The 25,712-nt window shown below is 38.0% G+C and overlaps 1 protein-coding gene across 16 annotated transcripts in view; it reads right to left on the bottom strand.

Moving 5' to 3' along the window:
* Positions 1 to 25,712, bottom strand: part of SNCAIP (synuclein alpha interacting protein) — a 154,989-nt gene that overhangs the window by 120,160 nt on the left and 9,117 nt on the right. For 5 of the 16 annotated variants that reach the window (XM_055112575.1, XM_055112582.1, XM_055112584.1 and 2 more), the window contains exon 2: positions 9,599 to 9,715. The exons of the other annotated variants lie outside the window; for them this stretch is intronic. The gene's annotated coding sequence lies outside the window, so the exon portion shown is untranslated. The remainder of the gene's footprint in view (positions 1 to 9,598; positions 9,716 to 25,712) is intronic. 16 annotated transcript variants of the gene reach the window in all.

Genomic DNA, 25,712 nt, shown 5'->3' with positions numbered 1-25,712 from the left:
GAGACAAGCTCTACTCCCTCACTGCTAACATTGGAATCCTACTTTTAACCTCATTTAGTGATGTTAATATATTTAGAAAATATAGAGCCACACAGAGCAAATCACAGGATAAAGCAAATACATTTTTGAGTTTTTTTAAAAAGTCCCCAAGAGAAGGAATTCTAAGGAATAATAAAAATACTATTAGCTGAACCATGTAGGGTAAGCCATTCTTTTGGGTCTCCATGAGCATAATTTATTTGAATTGCTAACACTTCCAGGAAGATCTGTGGCTATGGCCTGGCTGCACTGGACCTTTTCAAGTAAGAAAATCATTAGAGGGCATGCTTTCCTGGAATGCAGGGCCAGGTCATATTTATCTTTGTATCCCTCCATATCACCTATTATATGTTTTGCACTTACTGGAAAGTTAATATGTCTATTAATTGAACAAAATGTTCTACCAGATAGAATTTCCATAATTGGCAGCCCTCTCCTCTTTTCCCTCTTTCTTTGTTCCCTGTCACCTTCACTCATCCCATCATCATTATAAAACTATACCAAAAAATCCTGAAGGCTGGGCACAGTGGCTCACAACTGTAATCCCAACACTTTGGGAGGTTAAGTTAGGAGGGTTGCTCGAAGTCAGGTGTTCAAGACCAGCCTGGGAAACAAAGCGAGACCCTATCTCTTAAAAAAGATGTCAGGCACGGTGGCACACATCTGTAGTCCTAGGCACTTGGGAGGCTAAGGCAGGAGGATCACTTGAGCCCATGAGTTAAAGGTTGCAGTGAACCATGACTGTGTTGTCTCTAAAACAACAACAACAACAAATCCCCTGACTCCGGGTGTTGAGCAATGTTGGAGTCCAGGAGGGATAAAATATGGCCATATTATACCATAAACGGAGGATGGGAATAATGCTGTACAGAGATCATGGGAGTTGGGGTTTCAGGCAGGATCCATCACTGATGCACTGTGAGACTGGGGGAGGCAACTCCTCTCCAAGCCACAGCCAACAAAGAACTGGGATAGAATATTCACTTTAGTTCTTCCATTTCTTTAAGTAATCTGTAATAAACAGGTGCCCAATCCATAGCCCTAGGATTGCTCTAGCCTCTTTAGGACTTTTTATATATACCAGGAAGTAGGTATGGGGAAAGGAAAAACAAAAACAAATCCATTATTTTTACTAACTATTTTGACTGTATGTTTAAAAGTAAGAAATAGGTTCTTTGAAAGAGCTAAATAGGCATTATAATTAAGAAACACATGAGGGCATTCCAATAAACCAATAACAAAAAATTTGATACAACATTTTTTAAAAGATAAGTTGTCATAGCCCTTTTGTTGACAATACTAGTGAATTCTGGCATCTGCCCATGACCAGGATGTGATTCTTGTCATATAAAATTTCAGTGGTGGTCAGTACACGGCCTGAAGAGGCTGCATTCTCTACCTTGTTGGGACACATGTTCTTAATTTTTCAAGACCAGAACACATTTGGTAGAATGTGTATCTTTATTATTTGCTCAGCTTACAGCATTTCAGCCCAAATATTTCTGGACCTTATAACTAAGCTAAGAATTTTGTGTTCTATTTTCATGATGAAATTCATATTTCCTATGAAAGGCAACTACTTCAGTTCAAATTATTGAGGATAATGGTACTTAAATACGTGTAACTGGTTAAATTTGGGGAGCTGAAAAAATAAGTATAAATCAAAAAAGATTTGAAAATATATAATACAAATTTTTAACTCTGAATGGATAAATTGTTACTTACTTGAAATTCAAAACTGTCCATTGTTAGCTCTGAAACTCAAAACAGCATTCAAAGGAATATTGTGCTTAACCCTCTGTACCTTCCAGTGTAACTACCCAACGTAGACTTTTGCTTATTGATGTATTTTGAGTGACTGACTGCATAAGAAATGTTGGTATTTCCTACTGTTTTCTCACTTCATGCGTCATCTGAGCTTTCTCTCCTCATTTCCTTGTAGCTCAAAGCCCTCTCCTCTCTGAAGGCATTGTTTGCTTGACATGAAAAATAGACCAGCAAAACTAATTATATAAAATGAGGGAAAAGCCTAAATCTCAATTATGGATTGATTAATTAATTATAAAACCATTAAGTAGAATGATTATACTTTAAGCCATCCTTCTTCAATAAAAATTATTTCAACTATTTATTTTCAGCTATGTTTGTGATCTTTAATATCCTCAATCTATCTTTTTACAGCAAGTGTCTCTAAATAATTGACTCATTTAGTCAAGAATTACTCATGGATTCAAATTATGTGGCAGGCATTGATCTGTGCTCTGGGGTAATAGCACTAAAGAAAAAATGTCCCGCTTTCATGAAGCTTACATTTTAGCAGAGGAGGAGAACAATAAACAATTCAATATGAATTTCAGGTGGAGATGGGGGCTAGGAGGACAAATTGAGTAAAGTAAGTGAGAGAGACAGTCACAGAGTTGTAATATTTTTGAATACAGTAGCCATGGAAGGCATGGTACCCTTGGGCAGAAGTATCTGAAAAAAAGAAAAAGAAAAAATAAATTCAACTTGGCCTTAGACCTCAGCCACATTCTCCACTTCAACTTGACCATCAACAGAGCTAATGTTTTGATGTCTAACTGGTTTCTCATCTTGTTAAGACAAGAACTGGTTCTCAGCCAGAGGTGACTATGCCCCTAAGGGACACTGGGCACCGTCTGAAGACATTTTTGGCAATGACAACTGAGTAAGAAGTTGCTACTCACATCTAATGTGTAGAAGCCAGAGATACTGAAAAGTATTCTACAGTGCACAGAGATCAACAAACAACCCGATCCAAAGGGTCAGTAGGACCGAGGTCAAGAAACCCTGCCATAGCGATTGAGGTATATAACCGGCTTTTCTAAAACCCTCAGAGAAAACATATATGACAGAGTCTCATCGTTTGAGCATCTATGCATAGCAGTGATGATTCATTTACAAAACATTCTCAGTGATCCATGAAAGCAAGATATAATTATTATATTTCATTATTTCAGTTTTAAGAAAAACTGCTTACATATAAAAGGCATACTGATGTTGTTTCAAATATCCTATAGTTAAAATAAGAGCTAATCTGAACAATCTCCAGTTCTAATTATTAAAATTTTCAAAATGAGATCCAACTCAAATGATGTGTTGTTACTTGAATAAAAGATTTCAGGCAGTAACGACTATTAGGAAAGATGGGAGGTGAGGGGGAAACATGAGAAAACGACTTAATGGGCAACAGTTCAGCTCCACGAGCAAATATTTAGCTATCCACAACTAAGAAGTAAGCAGAAAAGAGGTAGTTGATTTAGTTTGAGAACTAAATTCCTAAGTTGGTTTCAGCATTCAGATGTTCAGTTTGTACTTGTGCCATTGGAAAATCTGGTTGGTATGAGGACTTCTATGACTTTAACTCATGAACATATTTGCCAAAACTATTTTAAGGTGCCATCTACCCTGGCATTTCTTCCAAAACAAGTGTAATCACTTATTTAAGAGGAAAGGAAGAAAAAGACATTCTATTTTGTTTCTTATGTAAGGCAAATATGAAGATAGCATTTCATATATCAATTGCAGATATCTTTTACAAACCATGCATAAGATAAGAATAACATATCCTAAACATTCTGCCACTGGAAAAATAGCAATGCCTTCTTATCCCACTGTCACCATGAAAACGAGTGACAAAAAAGGAAGCTAAGGTTAAGGTTATGGAATGCATCATACATACTGGTGAGTGAGGCAGAGAGCTGGTGCAGGGGACACAGGGCTGTGTTTAGGACATGGGCTTTGGAGCCAGACTCGGGCCTTTAACCACCAGTTACCTGAAGAATAACCATAGGCAAGTTCCTTACCCTCCCTATAAGCCTGTTTCTTCATCTGTAAATTGGGGATAATGGTCATTAAAAGTTCCCTAGAACTTCCTTGAGGGCTAAATGAGACAATGTCTGAAAACACCCTCACTTCATCATAGGAGTCAACCATGGCTGACAGCTATTAAGTGGCATGTGGATGGAAATGGTCTGTGTTTTCTTTAGTTTACAAATCCACATCCAGTGATGTGAATCATGGTGGAGATGCCAGATCTCTGCTTGCAGGAGGCCCCAGGAAGCCTGCAGTGGTAATTCCTGTGGACATTCCCTGAGGACCTGTGCCCTGGGAGCAGTGACTCCATGGGATAAACGTAGTTGCTGGTTCCACTCTTCCATTCTCCAAACTGCTCAGCTCAGTCCTCCAGTTTCTATGCTTTGACCTAAGTACTCGGGTGACAAGACAACAGTGAACAGGCCATTGAGGAGAAGAGTAGAAGAGGAAGAAGGGAGAAACCAAAAAATTGCAATTTTGGGTGTAATAATGCTGATGCTTAGCAACCAATAGTCTGATCAGTGAGAGAATGGGCAGCTGATGGGCAAACAGCTAAAATCGAAAAAATCCTTGTGTGTCATCATTCACAGAAGTGTTAGTTCCACCCTCTTAGAGAGGGATGTGGCTTGAAGGAAGCAAGCATATTTTATATAAATTTGCTGCAGAAACTGCCTTTATTTTATATTCCTTTAACTTCATTCAGATTCCATGACATAATCAAGAAGTGGATTTGTGAGAGACAAAGGATTTTGGAAGCATCTAAATTCGGGATGGAGTATTGTTTTTTAAGTACTAGCTGCTCCCACCACATCCCAAGAATCTCCTCCTATCCAACATTTGCAGGGTACTAGGGGTGGATTTTACATGGTTGGAGCCTGCTGAAAACAACGGCGTTTCCTACAGATCCCCAAGAGATGAAGGCTCTACTGCTCTTTTGAGGAGGCACTGAAGGGGCCAGTGAAGGGCGGCATGGAAAATCATACTGTTTTCCAAATAAAAGGGCAAAATAAACTGGAGGTTCTCTGTACTTGTCTGAATTTAGGCAAAGTTCATTTAAAGCCTGGGATTGGGTTAATTTTCAAAGGATTAAACCTGAATCTTTAAGTGGGTTTGCCTTTTTAATATGCTAAAACAGATGAAAGGCTTACCAAACTGGGAAATATATTGTTCCCTTTGGTGAATGTAACACAAAACTATAGAAAATGAATATTGACATGAATAATGTTGATTTTTATATTTCAGAGTGTGCACTTCCGATTTTTATGTATTTGTTAGAAAATACCAATGACTAAAGTAGCTGATTCATTTAACTGACCACAGGGCTTTACCCTGACATCTGAAAACAACTTAAGTTTCAAAATCTTTGCTGAGGCCAGGGAATTGAGACTGTTCAACCTGTAAGCTCTGTATACTTCTCTTTCAACACTTTAAAAACGTGCCCTGTCAATTTTAAGAAAGACAAGGTGCTGATTATCCTTGCTGGTTAGCCAAGACATAAAGTAGAAATTTCTGGCACTAGAGATTCTAACTTTAAATATGTCCTTCCTCACGGCAAAGTAGGCTCTTGGGGTTGAATAGAAGGGGAAGGGTGGTGGGCCAGAAATGCATTAAAAAACATTTTCCTTCCCTCTTAGTCCATGGTCACTTGATTCAATTTATGAATGCCTAACCCCTGTTTAAGCTTAAATGTTAAGGTACTAATGCTAATTTATGAAATCTCTCATGAAAGTAGTCTGAAAATCAACTTAATAAACAGGTATTACTGACCATCGGCAAGTGCCTAATAAATTTATCTAGATACAGGTGATGAAGTAGTAAAATTTACTCTAAAATTTCCAAGGAATTGACATAGGATTATGTGCTTTTGAATAATTGAGTATAAATGTTCACATATTTTAACAAAAGGGTCATTGAAATGATTACTTATGCACATAGGACAAAGTAATGAGAAATAGGATAGTACACAATGTCAATGCTGATTACGTCAGTTCGATGTTCTAAGTTATTTTCATGGCCGCTGTAAATATTTTGAAAAATATTCGTTTGCTTCAAGGTATTGACACTACTCAATGGTTTTTTACCTAGAGATTCTTACTATTGTTAATGAAACAGGTACTGAAGCTTTCCTGGTGAAGGAACAGAGAAGTTTGTATTGGAAGAAATTGGACTATTTTTTCACTCTCTTCTACTTATTCCCATTCCCAACTACCACTTAATAATTCTTACCAGGCAACTTAGCATAAATGAAGGGGAAAACATGATGGCTCTCTGTGTTCACATATACAATGAGGGGACAGTACTACATAGTACTATTTACATTTGGCTCCTCAGTATTTAAAATAATTCAATTGCATCTTGACCCTCCTCATCCATCACATGTAAAAGAAGCACAGCAGAATTCCCATGTTCTCCAATGAACAAACAAAAGGAAACTCAACACATGGAAAAAATACTTCAGGTGCAACAGGGAAAAAAAAGTCTCCCTAGAGTTTCCAATTCTAAGTAGGTTTTGTATAGTGTCTTATTCTAAACAGCTTGTAACGGCAATTTATGAGTGCCTGATGACTATAACATATTGTGGTCTTAAAAAGAAAAAGGTAATAGGAGTTTGGCTTCTTGTTGAAATTCCATTTTTTATAGATTATATTGTTTTCAAGCTGAGTTGAGCCTGAAATTAATATAATTAACCCCCTGCTCAGTTACACTCCTCTATTTTCCATTCTCATTCATCTTTTCTCTATGCCCCTGAAGACAGACTTGGAAGGGAAGGAAACTTGTATTCAGTCATTTAATATTCCACGTTAGTTCCCAGACTTCTGTTCTAGCAGCCAGTATTAGCCAAACATGAAAACAACTTGAGAAATCACAAGAGACCCTTCATAGCCGAGCAGCTTGCATTCCATAAATAGCACTTACATTTTCTGTTAAGAATGTTATAAAAGCATATCAAGAATATCAGACAGACAAATGATCAGATAAAAACTGACCACAAAGATTTGAATCAAGACTGGAAATCTCCTACTGAGATAGGTAAGTGTGAATAAGGAAGGTGGTGTCCAATTTTGGACCAATCAATAATAAAAGACAATATGCCAAATGAAACAGAATTCCAACTGCCTCTCCCCCTTTGGCTAAAAAGTACATACACATGGCTTAAACCAAAAAACTGGAGGGTTACTATATTTTTGACACTTGTAGAAGAAAACTTAAATGTATCCAGAGCTGGTTTTGATTCTATTTTGAAGATTCTGTTAAGATAATTAGTTGCCTACTCAAAATTGATTGGCATTCCATGTGTGTAAAATGGAAGACAACCCAAGACTTCGGTCTCTCTTTGACTTAGATGGGAATGTGAACACCGGAAGTTTACAGGCTACATGCAGCCCACATAAGGGATTGATATGGTCCACTCAGTGTCCTAAAAATCAGAAAATTTCACCAAAACATCCATATTTTTATCTTATCTTGAAAGTCAGAAGCTGTGGAGAAACTGGCATTGCATTCCCAAATGATCACAAACTCAACTTTCTCCAGACCTACACCATTCAATTTGTCAGTACCCACTACTCCCCACTGTATAATACTCAAGTGCCCCTCCTTCCTGCCTTTGTACACATAACTTTGGAATCCCTGGCCTAGAAGCAGAGGTGCATGTGAATCTTGCCCTACCCCCCATTATTAATCTACTAGGAGAGCTCCTTGTACTAATAGCCTCATTCTCTTGGTCAAATGTCACCATTCTATTTAGAGGACTTAATATATTAATTACAGCCCTATACTCCCTCTACATACTCAACTGTCATGTTTAGACCACAAAGAATTTTAGGAAATGAGCATTCTTTTAAAGATTTGGGCAAACAGACATGAATGACACAAAACTTCTTCCAAAACAATGAAACTTGAAAGTTTAATAATCATTGTACATTATATGTGAATTCTCTAGATATTATAATCATATTTAAGTTTTGATTTCATATAGTCAATAAAAGAGAACTTAAAGGCATCCTTAATTTGGATTTCATTCACAACCTTTATAAATTGTCAATATCAGCATAACTTTATATATGTGTGCATACGAAATGGTATAATTGTAGTTCTGTGACCATTTTAATACCCAGGACAATAAAAAAGTAATAAATTATTAAATTATTAGTTGGTTTTTACTGTAGCACTAACAGTGATAATCCAATTTAGGGACCTTTAGATTAATACTGACAAATTGTGAGCATGAATTTTTAAGCTGACTGACTTGTGGTTGTTAATGAACACACATGCAAGTGTAAAGTGTTCATGATGGATTAAAATCCTTTATCTACATGTATCTACATCCCTCTATCTGCATTTCAAAAGGCAAACATATCATCTGTTTTTAGTACTAAAATGCTAAATAATTTATAATTCAGAGTTATACAATATATAGGGGACACTGCATTAATCATGCAGAAGTATCCGTTCTATTTAACCGTTGGTGAAATCTTCCATTAAATTAAGATTTGAGCTGAAACTGAAGACATGAATAAAGTAATAGTTGCTTGAGAAAAGACTTAAAATAATTCCGGTTGAGATTGTCATTTACTTCAATGTATCAAAGAATATATGTGACTCAAAATATTACAATGACTCTCCTTTTTCCTTTTTATATTATGGAAGATGAAATATTATATAAATATCTGATAAATGTCTTAAAGTCCTCTCGAATTTTCTGACACAAGCAGTACCCTATTAAAATAAACCAGGTAACAAGAGAACCTTTTCTATTTCAGTTGTGCTGTCAAAAATAAACCAGAGGAGGCAGGGCGCAGGGGCTCATGCTGGTAATCTTAGCACTTTGGAAGGCCGTGGTGGGCGCATCACCTGAGGTCAGGAGTTTGAGACCAGCCTGGCCAACATGGCAAAGCCCTGCCTCTACTAAAAATGCAAAAATTAGCAGGGCATGGTGGCGGCATGCCTGCAGTCCCAGCTTCTTGGGAGGCTGAGGCAGGAAAATCACTTGAACCCAGGAGGCAGAGGTTGCAGTGAGCTGAGATTGCACCACTGCACTCCAGCCTGGGTGACAGGGCGAGACTCCACCTCAAAAACAAACAAACAAACAAATAAACAAACAAAATCCTAAAAAACAGAGGAAACAGATTGTCTCAGAGCAATGAAGTTACATCACTTGTCATGTGATTCAACTGTGGGGAATCAGGTAACTATTTCTCTCGGTAAAAGAGACACATCATTCAGGCATTCTAATCAAGAAGGCCTTGGAAGTTATTCTCATTTAAAGGAAGTTTAAAATCATTTCAAAGTTTGTTTAAGTCACATTCTTAGAAGTGTATATGCTTACATTTTTCCTAATGGCCACTCAAATCATTTCTTTCTACTGGTTCCACAATCTCCTCATCATAAATAAAATGATTATTACGTAGGATCATTGAAAGGTTGACATTGTTCTGCACCCACAATATATGTGCAGTATACCTACAATATATCCATATTTTCCCTTTTCCCATGTTAATCCCATTGGAGGGGGAATCAAGCATGAGATTTGGAATCAGTAGACCCAAGTTCACCTCTGACTCCTGCCACATTTTGCATCATTTCTTTTACCTGTTAATTCATCTACTAAATGGGGGCAGAAGTACAGGGCAGAAACCATCCTGGAATAGTCCTGTTTTCATAAGATGCTAGGCCACTGTCATCAGCACTACATTCCCGCTAAAGTGCAGATAAAAATACTTGCCTTGGCCAGTGTGGTGGCTCACACCTGTAATCCCAGCACTTTGGGAGGCTGAGATGGACAGACTGCTTGAGTCCAGGAGTTCGAGACCAGCCTGGGCAACATGGTGAAACCCTGTCTCTGCAAAAAATACAAAAAAAATCATCTGGGGTTGTGGCATGCACCTGGGGTCCTAGTTGCTTGGGAGGCTGAGGTGGAAGGATCACTGAAGTCTAGAAGTTTGAGGCTGTAGAGAGCCATAATTGCACCATTGCACTCCAGTCTGGGTGACAGAGCAAGACCCTGTCTCAGAAACAACAACAATGAAAAGAAAACACCTTGCCTTTTTACCAGCCAAGGCTGTGACAAGGGCCAAAGGAGATAAACACTTAGCTTAAAGGACAAATTTCTGAGGTCTGGGAGGACAAAAAGTTATCTACCGAAATAGAAAACCTCTATGGTCCAGGGACTAGAACAATGAAGGACAGGAACAAGAAGAAGAGCTTTAATATGGGCAGATGTAGGTTAGAGTCATGACTACACCAGTAACCAGCTGTATGATCTTGGACAAGTCCCCTAGCCCCTCTGATTCTATTTATTAGCAGAATTGGACAATAGTACCTTCCATACAAGAGAGCCACAAACATTAAATGACAGAAATATTTTATGGTCGTAATACAGTACATAAGACTGAAAGTGTCTCATTCTGTGTATCTATTACACACTCTCTCTCTCTTTCTCTCTCTCTCTCTCTCGATAACCAGTATTGGCTAAATATATTACTTCTATGCAAAATAGGCTTATTTAAATAATTTCTTTTGGTCTTATTTTGTCTGTAGAAGAAGGCCTCCCTCTGTGATAACACTATATAAGTTAAGTCTTAATAATAAAATGCAGATATTATTCTTGATTATTTCCTTTTCTGTCTTAAAATTTCAAAATATTTCAGTCAGCTACTAGAAAGGGCATTGTCATGAATCGCCAGGTTCTTTTTCAGGACTTAAGGACATATTTGCCCAGCTCCTGGGAAAGATGTTGCCTGATGGCCCTCGGCTTTCAGCTTTCTATAGGAATTGCCCTGGGCTAGAAAGAGCCACCTTCCTGGGGCAGCCTGTATTCATTCAATAACTGGATGGCATGGAGTTATACAGGCCAGGTGCCCTTGCTCCAACTCAGTACAATGCCGAAGAGCCCTCCTAGCTTCAGAGCTCTCCATGGGTTGGCTGAGGCTTTAAGTGAGACTATGTCAGAGCTCAACTTCTTTTGCCCGCTCTGACTCCTTGCCTTCCTTCCACAGGTGTTGAATCCAACAGCAGTCCCTACTAAGCTTCCTGCACAGATTCTGTTTCCTGGAGAACCTGATGTACAACAGTTAAAGTGCAGAGAAACCCTCTGCCAAACTTTGGTGTGCTTTAAAAGTTATGGCAGTCAGGCTCCCTTTACTGTCATAACTGGAACACCTTTCACTTTTCAAAAGAGCTGGTGTATCTGCTTGCTGTACAACTACAAACATATACTTTTGATTAAGAAAGTTGAGAAAAAATAAAAGCAGTTTAATTTAGCCCAATGATTGTTTTGACTTATTTGTGAATCAAGTGGTTAACAGAATTGAACTGGTATTTTGACACTGTCAAGACAAATCCCTAGATATGTCACACACACAAAAAGCCTATCTTTCGAGTCCTTGGCAATTGTTCATGTCAAACTTCTCTACAAAACTGTTTTTTCTCCTAACAACAATTTCCACCAAAGATAAACGCTAAAATGTCAGATTTTATTTTTCTTTAAAATAAGATATTTTAGTCATCAAAAGAAAGAGGAAAAAAATCCTTAAAAATGTGTATTTAAGTTGCCTATAAGCCTTCCTCCCACCCTTTCAACTATGTTAGTTATTGAAAGTAAAGGTGATTTGTCACTTGCATTTTAGAATATCTCCCGGCCAAATCTACAGATTTAGTAATATCTCTGGCAATGCAATAACATTTCCTGAAACCTGTAGTCCCCAAATCCACACCTATAGGGTCAATATAACTTTTGCCCAAGAGGCCTAGATTGAAGGAATAATACACAAATTACTGGACACTTATCCAAAATCAGTGGTTTATTTATATGTATAATGGTGACAATGAAATATTTACATTCTATTTAGCTTAGGTCTACTGCAAAGTTGCAAAAAATTAGCACATTTTCTAATAAGATATTTTTCAATTGTAGAATGGTCTTTTAAAAAAAATTTCTCCTAATATAAATCCACAGTTCCCAGTCTAGGTTTTGCTGTTAAAATGCTTTCTCTAATCCACCCTGTTTTCCTTCCCTCAACGTTACCACCTGACGTCCACTGACAAGAACCTGTGCTAGTCGCACGGCATGTCACCTCTCTGCTGTAACTCTCTTGAGTATGAATTAGTCAACAGTTGACCTTAAACATAGGTCAGCTGGACTTCCAGCTTATTTTTTCATATAATGAAAAGTTAAACTCTGAAAAAACATCTATTTTATTGTCACTCACATCTGAGAGAGGCAATATGGTATAAGCCTCCAAGTACGAACTTGAATCTGAGGTTCCCAGGGTTCAGATCTCAGCCAGGCCTCTTGCTGGCTGTGTGACTTGGGCAAGTCATTTGAAAACTTGCTTCATTTTTTTTTTCTTTATCTGTATGGTAGAGATGTGAAATCATTCTGACCTCACAGGGTTATTGTTTACATTAATTAACATAAATAAAGCATTTAGAACAGTGCCCACACCTGGTATATGCTATGTAAGTGCTAGTTTTTATTAGTTTGCCATTCCATTTTCATTTCTTTGAGTTCCTCTTCTTATAACCTCTTTGGAGAACTGAAGCCTGCCATACCATCCTCTCACGTTGTTGTTTGACTCATCCTTTTGATTCACCTCTCTCTTCTTCACAAAACTCACTCTTCCATGCTGATCTCTTCTTTCTTGTAGCCTCCATCTCCCCCATCTTTACCACAGTATACATTCCATTTCCCCACAATTTCTGGCTTCTTATTGTCGTCTATCGGCAAACAATTCAGCCCTCTGTGGCCTTACCATGTTAACACATAAAAGGTAATTTACTAGCATGGGTAGTCTATTGCAATTAATAATCTTTAAGGCACACAACCACCCCCTGCTCAGGACTACTGCTGTTCGCAGCCTGGTGCTGATTCTTTAATAAGTCATATAGTAAGCTCTGTCTTGACTTAATTTGGCAGAGAGATACCATGATTGCTTAAGCACTCAAGGGAAATGGTAGAACAATCAGAATATAAGATGTAGTTTCAAATTAGATATGAACTTGAATTTGAAAGAGACCACCGCTTTTCTGTAAATGAGATACGGTCTCCGCCAACAAAGTGCCTTCATTCTTATTTCATCTAATGGCATTAGCAACAATATCAGCTCTGGTTTAAAGAATTCCTGAGATTCTTCAGAGCTGTGTGAGGTACAAAGGACTAGATCTTGCTTTTGCAATAGCTACTGTGCATTGGCTATGCAAGGCAGGCGGTAGTAAAACCTAGCGGAAGTCAATAAACTGAGACGGGACTTGGAAAATACCTAACCAACAAATAGGTTCCGTAATAATGTGACATTTTTATAGTCACATTTTTTAACCATAACAGCACTTGAATGGTACGCATTATGGTACTTCAATTTAGTCATTTATCTAAAAATGAGTTTTATCTTTGCTCATAAATAAGCAGTGACATTCCAGCAATTTGAAAAGCTCAGCTTCACCTTTTGCTGGGAAGTTCATTTTACAATTACAGAAACACATGCCATTTTGTGCCACGTTGCTTAATCTTTGATTTATGGCTTCTATCTTTGTGCTAACCTCTTTCTGTAAACTACACAAAGTTTGTACAAGCTCAGCTATTTCATTCTTATTTCTGATTTTAATGGCTTATTTTCTCCATAGTGGCCATGTCTCTCAACCAAATAGCTTTGGAAGAAAGTATTTACCCTTTCAGTTCACCAAATACTATTTAGCATCTTAGTGTGTTCTCAGAGTCTGAAATAAGTAATGCATTTTCCTAAAAGCCTGGCCAGCTCTTTCTGAAAGCCTTTATTTTCTGCCCCCTGCTTCTCCCATTGCTTGTTCTAATGTGCCTCACAGCAAAGCCCTTAAGCACAATTGCTGCGTGCTCTCCCTCCACTCCCCACTTCACTGTTACCAAGCTCCCTCAGCCAGCAGGCTAGGGAAAGGAAAATTAAAATGGCATCAGAATGGTTTTCCTTCCAGTGCCACTGTCTGCCTTTCAGTGGTGATACTTGGATGTTTGCAGAGTCACTCTCAACTTCTCCCGCAGCTTAGCTACAGCTCTAAGTCTTGTCATATAATTCAGGGAACACTGGAGATGTCTTTTATGGCAGTACTCTTAATTCAAGGGAAATTATATTTTGCTCTAAGTCCATGGAAATAAGTATAATCTTATGCCCGCCTTCACCTGTATCCAAACATTACAGATTTGGCAGGTATGCTTCAAGGTATATGCTCTGGGGCTGTTGCCAGTGACTTGTTTCATTACACATGGATTTTCTTCTCTTTCCCCCTCATTTCTGTTATTTAGTGAGATAAGGAGAAATGTACCTTTACTCCACCATGTGTAAATAGAAGTCTTTATAAAAATTTTTGTAAAAATATAAAAAGATGCTGATGGTCAACTGTTAAGTGGGAAAACGCAAGATACAAAATAATATATCCAGGATGACACATCATTATGATATCAAATACATAAAGAAAGAAAACACACCAAAATGTTAAATCATTGTCTGGCGTTGGAGAATGATTTAAAATTTTCCTATTGATGCATCTTTGCATCTTGCAAGTTTTTTATGTGTTTTCAGTCAACAAGTATCACATTCTAATCAGCCAACACTGTTTACAAAAAAACACATTCATGTGGCAGCACTCCCTATTTAGGATTGTTTACTAAGTGCAGGCTTGTATCTGTACACTTACTCATTCAACAAATATTTACTGAATTTCTGCTATGGGCCAGGCACTGTGCTAGGTTTGATGAATATATCAGTAAGCAAAAAGAAAGTCTTTCATGTATCGTCTAATATTTTGGTGGGGGAGATAGACAATAGGCAAACAAATAAACATGACATGTTAAGTTAGGGTAAGTGCTATGATGAAAAAATAATGCAAAGTGAAGTTACAGAGAATGATACGGGATTAAGTGGAGACATTAAATGTGCTGAGTCTGGCTTGCCCCTTCCACCATGTGAGGACACAGAAGAAGGCAGCAGCTACGAACTAGAAAGTGGGCCCTCACCTGACATGAGATCTGCTGGTGCCTTGATCTTGGACTTCCCAGCCTCTAACAAATGTGAGAAATAATTTTCTGTTATTTACAAGCTACCCAGATTATGGTATTTTGTTACAGTGGCCTGAAAAAACTAGGACGGTCATTAAATCAGTGAATATGTATTTTTTTATTTCTTAAGTAATTCTCCATAAGGACACAATATTTGTACATTGAAAATATGTAGAGACTAATTATATCTTCTGAACTTCTGGGAAACAGTGTATTTTTAAGGAGCCTTTCTGTTAAGGTGTTTGACTAAGTAGCTAAAATAGTGAATAGTAAAGGGGACTGCTTAATGAACATTTAAAACCCAATGAACTTGAGATTTCACGTCACACAGGAATTAACTAGGGACCATATTTTTAATAAATTGTGTGCATTAAATCAGGGGTCCCCAATCCCTGGGCCATGGACTGATATCAGTTCGAGTCCTGTTAGGAACCAGGCTGCACAGGAGAAGGTGAACAGCAGTGAGCAAGCAAAGCTTCCTCTGTGTTTACACCTGTTCCCCACTGCTGGCATTACTTCCCAAGCGCCACCTCCCATCAGATCAGCAGTGGCATTAGATTCTCATAGGAGCATGAACCCTATTGCGAACTGCACATGTGAGGGATCTAGGTTGTGCGCTCCTTGTGAGAATCTAATGTCTGATGATCTCTCACTGTCTCCCATCAACCCCTCCACAACCACCACCAATGGGACCATCTAGTTGCAGGAAAACAATCTCAGGGCTTCCACTGACTCTACATTATGATGAGTTGTACAATTATTTCATTATATATTACAATGTAATAATAATAGAAATAAAGTGTACAATAAATGTAATGCGCTTGAATCATCCTGAAACTATCCCCTCCCCCAACTATGGAAAAATTGTCTTCCATGAGACCAGTCACTGGTGCCAAAAAGGTTAGGGACTGCTGAATTAAATGATGGCTTACTACTAACATTTGTTCATCTCAGTAAATTTTTTCATGAAACATATGGGAAAACCAAAGGCACTTAAGACTGTACCCTCACAACGCAAAGTTCCTTTAAGTAAATTTTAGTATGCAAAATTGTATTTTTCATATAAAACTAGGCAAATTTTCTGTTATAACACATCTACAAGACATGAAAGCCAGGTGAAAATATAAGTTGAAGTACAAATGCCGTAACTGCTCACTTTCTTACTATTGTTAAGAAATGAAGTTGTACACGGAGGTAAGCCCATACTTCATCAAGTGCTTGCTATATCCCACACTGTTACAGTGGCACATGCTTCTGTTTTTTCATTTAATCCTTAAAACAAAGAAGGCATTTCCATTTTGGAGGTCAAGCAACTTGCCCCCATCTTATAGCTAGCAAATGACCGAGCTAGACTTCAAATCAGGTGCTCTAATCCCAGGGTCCACACTTTTAACCGTTAGTCTCCATTGACAACTCCTAAGCTTATGATGACTCCACTTGAAGTTCCATTTTGATGAGAGTAATTCTAAAATACATATTTCCATATTTACTTGAAAACTGCTTTTGAATCTAACTTAATAATTTGTATGTACCTTTATAATTTTAAATATCTATTTTTAAAAGCCATGTTATTTTACTCTCTCATGATATATCTGCTTTTGGACACATAAGCTGTTTCTGCTCCTCTAATCTTAATAAGTTTTTTGCACCAAAGTTATTCAGATTTGTAAGTTAAAGTAAGTTCCTCAGTGAGTTCTAACAAACATATGCTGGGCTGTCTTTTCATTTATCTATCTGTCCATTCAATACCTTTATGAATTACTATCATAAATTTTCTTCACTTGATTTCTATTTCCCCTACCCTACTGGAAATGGGGATAGAAAGGAGACCATAAATTGAGAACAATTTAACAACTAAATAAGGCAAGGCTTTTTGAGTGTTTCGATATTGGGAGACACCGGGAGGTTCAAGAGAGGGAGTATTATGAATAATTAACCTCTTTTTAATTCTCATTTGTTTTCCTGAAATAATCCTGATTGAACTCCCTGTAAGAAATCTTGTACTCAAATCTTTTTTTTTTTTTTTGCCACATTACCTTTCCAAAGCATAGATTGATTTCTTCTCCTTTAAAGGAAATAATGTATGTAAACAAATTAGCACCTTGTCTGGTATATAATAAGTGCTCAGTAAACACTATTATTTTTGCTATAATTCTGTGCCAGACATGAAGCTAAGCATTGAAAATGTGGCAGACATGAATGAAACATGGTGCCTGGCATTAAGGAGCCTGCAGTCTAGTTGAGACAGAGAAGAGTAAATAATTTAACACCATACAATTGTGGAAACACTTTACCCCAACTTGAGTAACGGCAGAGGTTAAGAGAAATGAGTTGACAGGGTAAGAAGCATGGAAACAGGAACAGGAACAGGAAAATACCCAGAAGACTAACAAACTTTGGAAATTTTAGGAATCTTCAAGTTATTCAATAAGGCTAGAAAAGGGTAAGGGACTGGCCATGGGTCCCATGAAGCTGGACAAGTGGGCAAGGCTCAAATCATAAGGGCTTAAATGTCATGCTAAGTGTTTTAGGATTTTATACTAAAGCAAGCAAGGACTTACGAAAAATTTACTAGCAAAATCACTGATGTGATCAATTTGAGAAAGATCAATGTGTTAACGGAGCAAGAACTGATCAGAAAGGTGTAGAATTCAGTTAAGATGTTGCTGCAGTAATTGAAAGAGAAAATAATGACAATCCAAAAAAAAGATACTACTAGAAATGGGGATGGAAAGGAGACAATAATATTCAGAACAATTTAACAAATAAGTAAGCCAAGAATTGTTGAGTGTTTAGATATTGGAAAATATTGAGAGGGTTCAAGAGAAGGGAGTATTTATGGATAATTTTTTGAAAGCTGGGGCTATTCACCAAACTAGGAAATTTGGACAGAGCCAAGATTTTGAAGGGAAGGTAATGAGTTTACTTTGCGGGTGCAGACTTTGCAAGAGCTGATAAACATCAAAATGCTGATGGCCAGAAGACAAAGAGGATCTCTAGCCCAAGACTAGAAATACAAATTTGGAAGTCACCAACACAGGTGATAGTATAAACCTTGAGAATGAGTGACATAATCTATGTAGGATTATTTATTAATCACATTCATTGAAAAAGATATATAAGCTTTCTCTTACTGCAATGGGAAACAGATCAAGACTTGGCTCGAACTATCCTTTTAACATTATCTTCTGATACTCTGTACTATACATTTTACTGTGAAGTCACATCATAATACTTATATCTAGTTTCCCAAGTTCTGTCTAATCCCAACACTGTCCCCTAAATTTTCTGCCTAGTGAATACCCACTTGGCCTTTAACTCTAAATCACATGAGACTTTTCCTGTGATGCCTTTGAAAATCTAACCATCTTCCTCCCCATTTCACATGGAGATCATAGTTCCCTCTCTCCTTCTGACTATAGCACTTGGCACATGCCTCCACTACTGATATACAAATGTTTCTTCTCCACCAGACAGAAATTAGCTAGAAGAAAAAGACTGCATACACACAAAGAAATGTACCTATATAAGTCCGTTTTCACACTGCTGTAAGAACTACCTGAGACTGGGTACTTTATAAAGGGAAGAGGTTTAATTGACTCACAGTTCCACATGACTGGGAAGGCCTCAGGAAACTTATAATCATGGTGGAAGGCAAAGGGGAAGCAAGTACCTTCTCCACAAGGTGACAGGAGAGAGAAAGAGCTCAGGGGCAACTGCCACTTTTAAACCACCAGATTTCGTGTGGACTCCCTCACTATTATGAGAACAACATGGGGGATACTGCACCTGTGATCCAGTCACCTCCTACCAGGTCCCTCCATTGACATGTAGGGATTACAATTCAAGATGAGATTTGGGAGGGGACACAGAGCCAAACCATACAGTATGAGAGCATATTTATAGAATGACTGCCCGAAATAATGTGTCCTCCATCTGCAAACATCATCAATTACTCTAAAGAACCTATGCCTACTTCTGTTTGGCAAGCAGCCAAGGAAGGTTCTTGGGTATAACGTGATATTTCCAGTATGATCCATTAGGAACTTTATTACCACATTACTGGTACTCATGTCAACACAACTGATGTGGTGAAAACAGTGAAATCATTTAGAATAGTAATGACTAGGAATACACTAGTTCCTCTCAATAAAAATTGGACTTTATTTCACTTGAGGCATAAAATAAAAAGAAATGAAATCTAAACAGAAGTAGAGGTCTGGAACAAACAAAAGGAGATTTCACTTGGATCAACTGGGAGATCATTACGGTACTTTGATCTAGTATCTCCTCCAGAAAGGATAATTCAAAGGCAATACATACATACATACACACATACATACATACATACATACATACATAGTTGAGAAAGTTTATATATGTTAAGTTTCCACTCTATGAAAGCATTTTCTTTATAAAGACAGAAGGCAGGACTTCCACCTGGAGCTGGCCTTAAATAAGATGTTTATAAAAGTGAGAGGGAGACCCAAATGTTTAAATGAAAATAATTCCTTCTAGAAGAATGAGCTCTTCTGGCAACAAGATATTTGTTTTTGTCTACTCAGCTCCTTACACAGAAGGGACAATCTATAAATCCTTATTTGAGCTGACATCAAAAGACCTTGCAAATTGCTATTCCTCCCTTGACTCTACTTAATTGTAAAAAAAAAAAAAGGAGATATTTCTGAAGTTCCCTTTCTCTCTATTCTATAAGAGAATACTTGGACAATTTTTCCAAGGCAGTGAAAGATCACTCATGAGGTTTGAAATTTCAATAACTATGACAAATTTATTATCAAATGGAAAGAAGTTGTAGTAGTATGTTTTGTTTTTCAAGATGACCACTACTTCGTTAGGGAATTTGTTAGTTTTCATTCTTGAAAAACAGGTTAATGAGTGTACTATAAGTTATAGATGAGATGACTCTAAATATCACAGAGTGACCTACTTTATGTGGCTTATGAATGAGAGCTCTAAGAGAGAAGTCAGACAAATGTGTATGAGTAGAAAAACCTACTACACAAGCATTAGAATGCTGGTCTCCTATTCAGTATTGCTTATAAACAGATCTACCCTCAAGAGCCTACAAGAAATTCATTCCTAAGGATCATCTGTCTTGAAACTACCAGGAGGATATAAATGTGAAAATGCTTAGCCTCAGCCCTTACAGTAATTAAGTTGAAGATGCTGAGCTGTCAATATTTCACCCCAATTATTATTCAGTGGTCACAAATAGAGTTTATTAGTTTAAGCATACCGAATTATCCCAATTAGGTTATGTTTTAATTTACTTAACTTTGAAGCTGCAACTTTCTCTTCCAGACATATTGTAACTGTGTACGCCGTGCAAAGAAACAAGATAGGAAACCCTCACTTCACTTTTTAGTTCTGCCACTGAAGCACTGTGTGACCTTAGCCCTTGACCTCTGTTTCATTTTTCCCCATCTTTAACACTTGCAAGGTAATAGATTTCTTCTCACTCAAAAAAAATTGAAGAATGCAAAAATATTGTGAATACTTTGTAAAAAAATTAAAAAGCTAATGATGACAATAATCCTTTGTTGAATGCATAGTAAGAGCTAATAGTTATACTAAATTCCTGATAAATCATGCCATTCTTACAGTGTCCTCTGAGACGGGTAATCACTGTGTCAGTCAGGTTCCCCAAAGAAAATAGATGGCATACTCAAATGCAATTTGAGAGTTGTTTAGTAAAAAGGGCATTTGCAAAGCTGTGGCCAAGGTTTAGAGAAACTGCAAGCAATGATGTAGTACTCTGAGCTAGTAAGACTAAAAGGGAGCAGTTATCAGCTTAAAGTTGCTTGGGGAGGGCACAGTTACTAGGACCCAGAGAACAGCCATAGGGAGACAGCTGCCTATGTAGTGCCTTGTAGCAGGGAGAGGTGATCTGGTAAGATGGGAGCCCAGGGAATAAAATACCCAAACGTCTCCCTCCCTACCTGTTTGTTAATCTTTTGCTGATCCACCCCATTGGCCAAACCCAACCGGAAGCCAGAGAACAAGGGAGCCTGCTGATTGGATTCCATAAGGCTGGCCAGCCATCTTATCACACAGAGCAGGTGGAGAAAGGGAGAATGGATCTGATAATCCACTAGTCTTATTTTATCCCAAGTGTCCCAAACTTGCCTTGAATAAATGAGATAATCAATAGATATTTGTTGATAAAAAAAAGGGAAGAAACCATATCAAAATACTGAGGGGTTCAATACGCTGTTCCAAATCACACACAGTAAGCCGCTGAGCCAGGCCTTGCTCTGAGGTTCAAGCCCATGCTCATAGTCAGTTATTATGTTATTCTGCCTCCTTTCCGCCACCTCGATCCCATGTCATTTCTATGCTGTCAGGTGTTTTGGGAGATAGGGGGAATGACTAGAATACCCTTAAGAAACTTGTAATCCATGTGCCAGTTTTATCTTACTTTTCCATCTCATTATTGTCAAAGCTCCAAATTCCCTTCCAGAATCAAATGTTCTGTAATGGTGGGTCTTAAACATCTTATAATTCCATCACCAATTACTACTAGTGGCTGAGCAGTGAAACCTTCCATCACATGGCATTTCGCCTACTTGTTTGACAGCACCTTGCCTCAGATGGATGTTCTGAGTGTAAATAACAGGTAACACGATATCTTTTGTGAAACAAGCCCCTAACCTCTATTAGCTGCAATGGAATAAGCCTTAAAGCTTATATTAGGAACACATTTACTTGTTAGACATGTTGAAGGATTCATTTATTCCACAGACATATACTGATCATACAATACATACCAGACACTGTGACAGATACTCGTATACATTGAGAAAACAATTCATACCAAAATCAACAACTGGCTTTCTACAGGAATTAGTCAATAATTATCCACAGGGCAAGTAAAAGTGTGTTAATTACTGAGAGGTCATGAGCACGCATGCTGGAGTAGAGTGGTGATCCTGGTCCCCAGCAGGACCCTTCCCTAATTCTATCCAGGTTGTTCTAAGCTTGGATGTAGGATATAATTTCACAATCAGCACAAGTCATCCTACTCCTGATTTTGTTCCTTGAGACAATTAAGTATTCTGCTATTTTTTCCATCTCTTAGGAAGGACCCTGCTTTGAAATACCAGTCCCTTTGTGCAAGGGCCTGCCTCAAATAGATCAAATAGAACTTTTTCCCTGTGGGTTTTTTCTTAGTCCTGTTTTTGAGCTTGGGGAGGCCACTCTTTCACACCTGGTCCTGACTAAAATAGCACATAGCAATCTTTCATCTTATTCAGGGACAAGGCAAGTGAACTGACATGTAGCTACTCCCTTTCATGCTGTGTAAGAATCATCTTTGCATTTTTAAAAACTGTTGTACGATGTGTCACACAACAAGGTTTGCCAAAGCAGGGAGGGGATTGGAGGGGGGAGGAGAAAGAAAAGTAAAGCAGAGTTGGTTTCCTACTTGCACATTTTAGTAATTTTGGAAAACCATCAACCTGGATCGAATTTCTGTACTAATTTGACAGCTTCCCACTAATGGCAGGAATGCAAATCCATCAATTAGCCTCACGATAATTAGATTTTAAAGAACACTCTATTTTCTTGGTAATTCTAACAAATAGAAAACTTCATTTCACTGAAAACTCCAATACTCACACAACGTGATGCTTATTTTATCCAGGAGTTCTAGGTAAGACCACTTTTTCAAATATCCTCTGAACGTTGACTTAGGTGCACACACCTGTGCTTCCATTGGCAACAAAAGCTTTGAATGCACAGGACTTCCACAGCATGAAATGCATTTACATACATTACATAAGAGAGAAGCAATGAGCAAGTCTGTTGCTGGGAGAGGCTCACATCCTTCTCACCAAATCAATCTGTAACTTTCAAATAGCTCTGCTGTATTTCCTAGCAACAGGAGTAAACACTGTACTACATCCAGTGCCCAAGATTTGTAACCACGTTAATCTGTGAGTACTCAACTTAATTAAAGATTAGACTTTTAAATTGTATTTTTAGTGCACAACAGTACTGCTAAATTATGATTATCAGTGGCTAAGTGTGCTTACGTCTGCAGAACGTGGGGAATGAAAATGAATCACTTATTTTCATCTTGATATGATTGCTCTTCTCTGAGGCGCTGTTGCCCGAGTTCATGGGCCTTGGAGTTCATTGGAATTCTATGGTTAAAACACAGCTTGCAGACCTCATTTATGAAAATTCTTTTAAACCTTTCACCACTTCGACAAATCCAGTCCAAGTTCACTGAGCCAATTCAAAAGTAGCTCTCAGCCTTTTTATAGGTTTTCAATTACACCAACACAGAACACCAGAGCCGTCATCTTTGAAGAAATATATTTTAGTTGCAAAGAGGCACGAATTCTTTTTTAAGAATCCCAAATGAAAGCAGCATTCCCAAAACTGTAGCCAACAGATGCAAAATTCTATTTTGAAGTGTCCTTGTCTTAGTAAAGACAAGATCATCAAATTACTTAAACATGGCTAATGTTTAGTTATCTGCTATAGAATGTATGCTATTATTTTTAAGATTTTACTTTGTGGAAATATTGGCAAGCTACCTCACCCTCAAACTGTTCCAAATATCTTTTTTGAGGAATTGTTTAAAACATTTTCTAGACTTCATTCATCCTCCTAAAACATAGTGTGTGACAGCAGGATTTATTTTTCCTGTATGCACTCAGAAACAAAAACTCAAAGCAGGTCAATGAGCTCTCCAGGTTGAAACTGGTAATCAATGGTAAAACTGAGGTTAGACCTTATCCAACTTTCCAGTCCAATGTACTCTTTAAGTGGGCCTGAGGTAACCGTGCTATTTTCTGAGATAAAAATCCCTTTTAAAAATGTTTATATGACTTAACAGATCAAACATATTTCCCTCCATTTTCAAACTTTGAATTTATTTGAATATGTGGTTAGTATGGTTTTATGGAAGTACCAATCTTTTAGATTGGGTTATATGAATTATTTGAAGTGACACTTATCTTTGGGGGTAAAGTAGATAAGCTAACATGCACATTAGTTGGTTAGAAGCACTTGCAAAATTTAAATACTGCATGTGCAAAGGCAAATTGACATAGGATATAAATCTCCAGTTCTCTCAGAGGGAGTAGTGATGACTCTAAAACCACTGGAAACAGAAAGTTCATCGTGATGACTCTAACAGCTCCCTGATGCAGGCTACTCTTCTCTTGTATATTTAATGTTCTATATATGTCAGTTGGCCTTGTTTGCAATCTCAACAGGAGGCTTGTTCACTGGACGAGTTTTTGTTTTTGTGTTTGGTCTGACCTGTTTTTTTGTTGTTTTTTTTTCCATGCTGTTGAATAAGACTTATGATTTCACATACTAGACTGCTTATAAGTTCTTCTAGTATTTGGTATTAAAAGAGGTGAAACAAAAACTAAACAAGGTGTATACAGTCTCAATACAATTCTAGGTTAGAAGCCTAGATATGTGACTGGAGATACCTCCTGTCCATTCAATCTGACTCCAATGTGGTTCTGCAGCACTGGACAAAGATGGGAGATTGAAACAGGAGCCCCTGCGATGGGGGAACAGAGCCAGGGAGCAGGGGTTGGACAGGTAAGCCTCCATATACCAAGCCCTTCAACTCCTGGAGTTACAGTTATCCCTCCTTTGTTCATTAATGATTCACCATGTACCCACTGCCAACGGTGGGCTTTCTAAACACTGCACTCTACACAAGAGATAGAAAGATGACAAAGACATATTCCCTTCCCTCAAGAACCCGGGTTTGAGAAAACAACCTTGTGAACCTTCTATTGGAGCAGCAATAAAGATCTGAGCTAAGTGTCGAGGGAGGCTGAGGAGGTGGTCACTAAGTCTGTCTTAGGCATCCCAGGGTCTCCTCAGAGTCCAAGCCTGAAGTCCACTGCAGGGGTCACCAGCCACTTGTGGCCACATTGGAATGTGGCCATTCTGAATTGAGGTAAGTAAAAAACATACACCAAATTTCAAAGACGTAATATGGGAAAAAAAGAATGTAAGGAACTTGGTTAATGATTTTTTTATATGGATTACATACGGAAATGCTACCATTTTGGCTATATTGGGTAAGATATATTATTAAAATTGATGTCACCTGTTCCCTTTTACTTTTTTAAGCGCGCCTGCTATAAAATATGAAATTGCCTGCATGGCTCCCATTCATGGATCCTATTACATTTCTATCTGCCAGTGTAGGTTGGTGCAGTCACAAGACAATGCTTCAGGAGAAAACCTGGGGAGGTGGTCTCAGGGCAAGAGGGTGAGAGGGGGAAATGCCTATGGAATGAGAAAGAGACAACAGGAGGACCGACCCATCAAGGGCTACAAAGAAGGTGAATTTGCTTTCTGAGTTGTGCTTGCCTGCCGGACTCATTTGCAGCAAGAGAGACCAGAACATAAATGCCACGATAATAACATCTCAAATAAATTAGAAGCAGCTTGTGGTTTATAGTGAGCAATGCTCTACTGGGGACCAGACCAACCAGTTACCCCTGTCTTCACTCCACCTGTGGTTAAGTCATTTGGTCACTGTTGCCTTCTCATCTGCAAAGGGGGGACTGAGATTAACTGCTTGGCCTGCATATCCCCCTGACTCTGTCAACTAAGTTTTCGAAAACCTGAAGCACTCTAAACATCCTGGGGGAAGAAAGGGCTGGAGAAACATACAATGTTTTGTGATCAGAGTTTTTAAGTTGAAAAGAATGAAGAAACTTGAATAGAATAAATTCTTGATACTTCCTTTTTCATAAAACTTAACACGCTTTATTTCAATTATTTATTAGCCCCCTTCCTAGCTAGA

Source organism: Pan paniscus, chromosome 4 (assembly GCF_029289425.2).
Source record: "Pan paniscus chromosome 4, NHGRI_mPanPan1-v2.0_pri, whole genome shotgun sequence".
NCBI lineage: Eukaryota > Metazoa > Chordata > Mammalia > Primates > Hominidae > Pan > Pan paniscus.
Note: the sequence above shows the minus strand (reverse complement) of the source record. Positions and strands in the feature narration are given on the sequence as shown.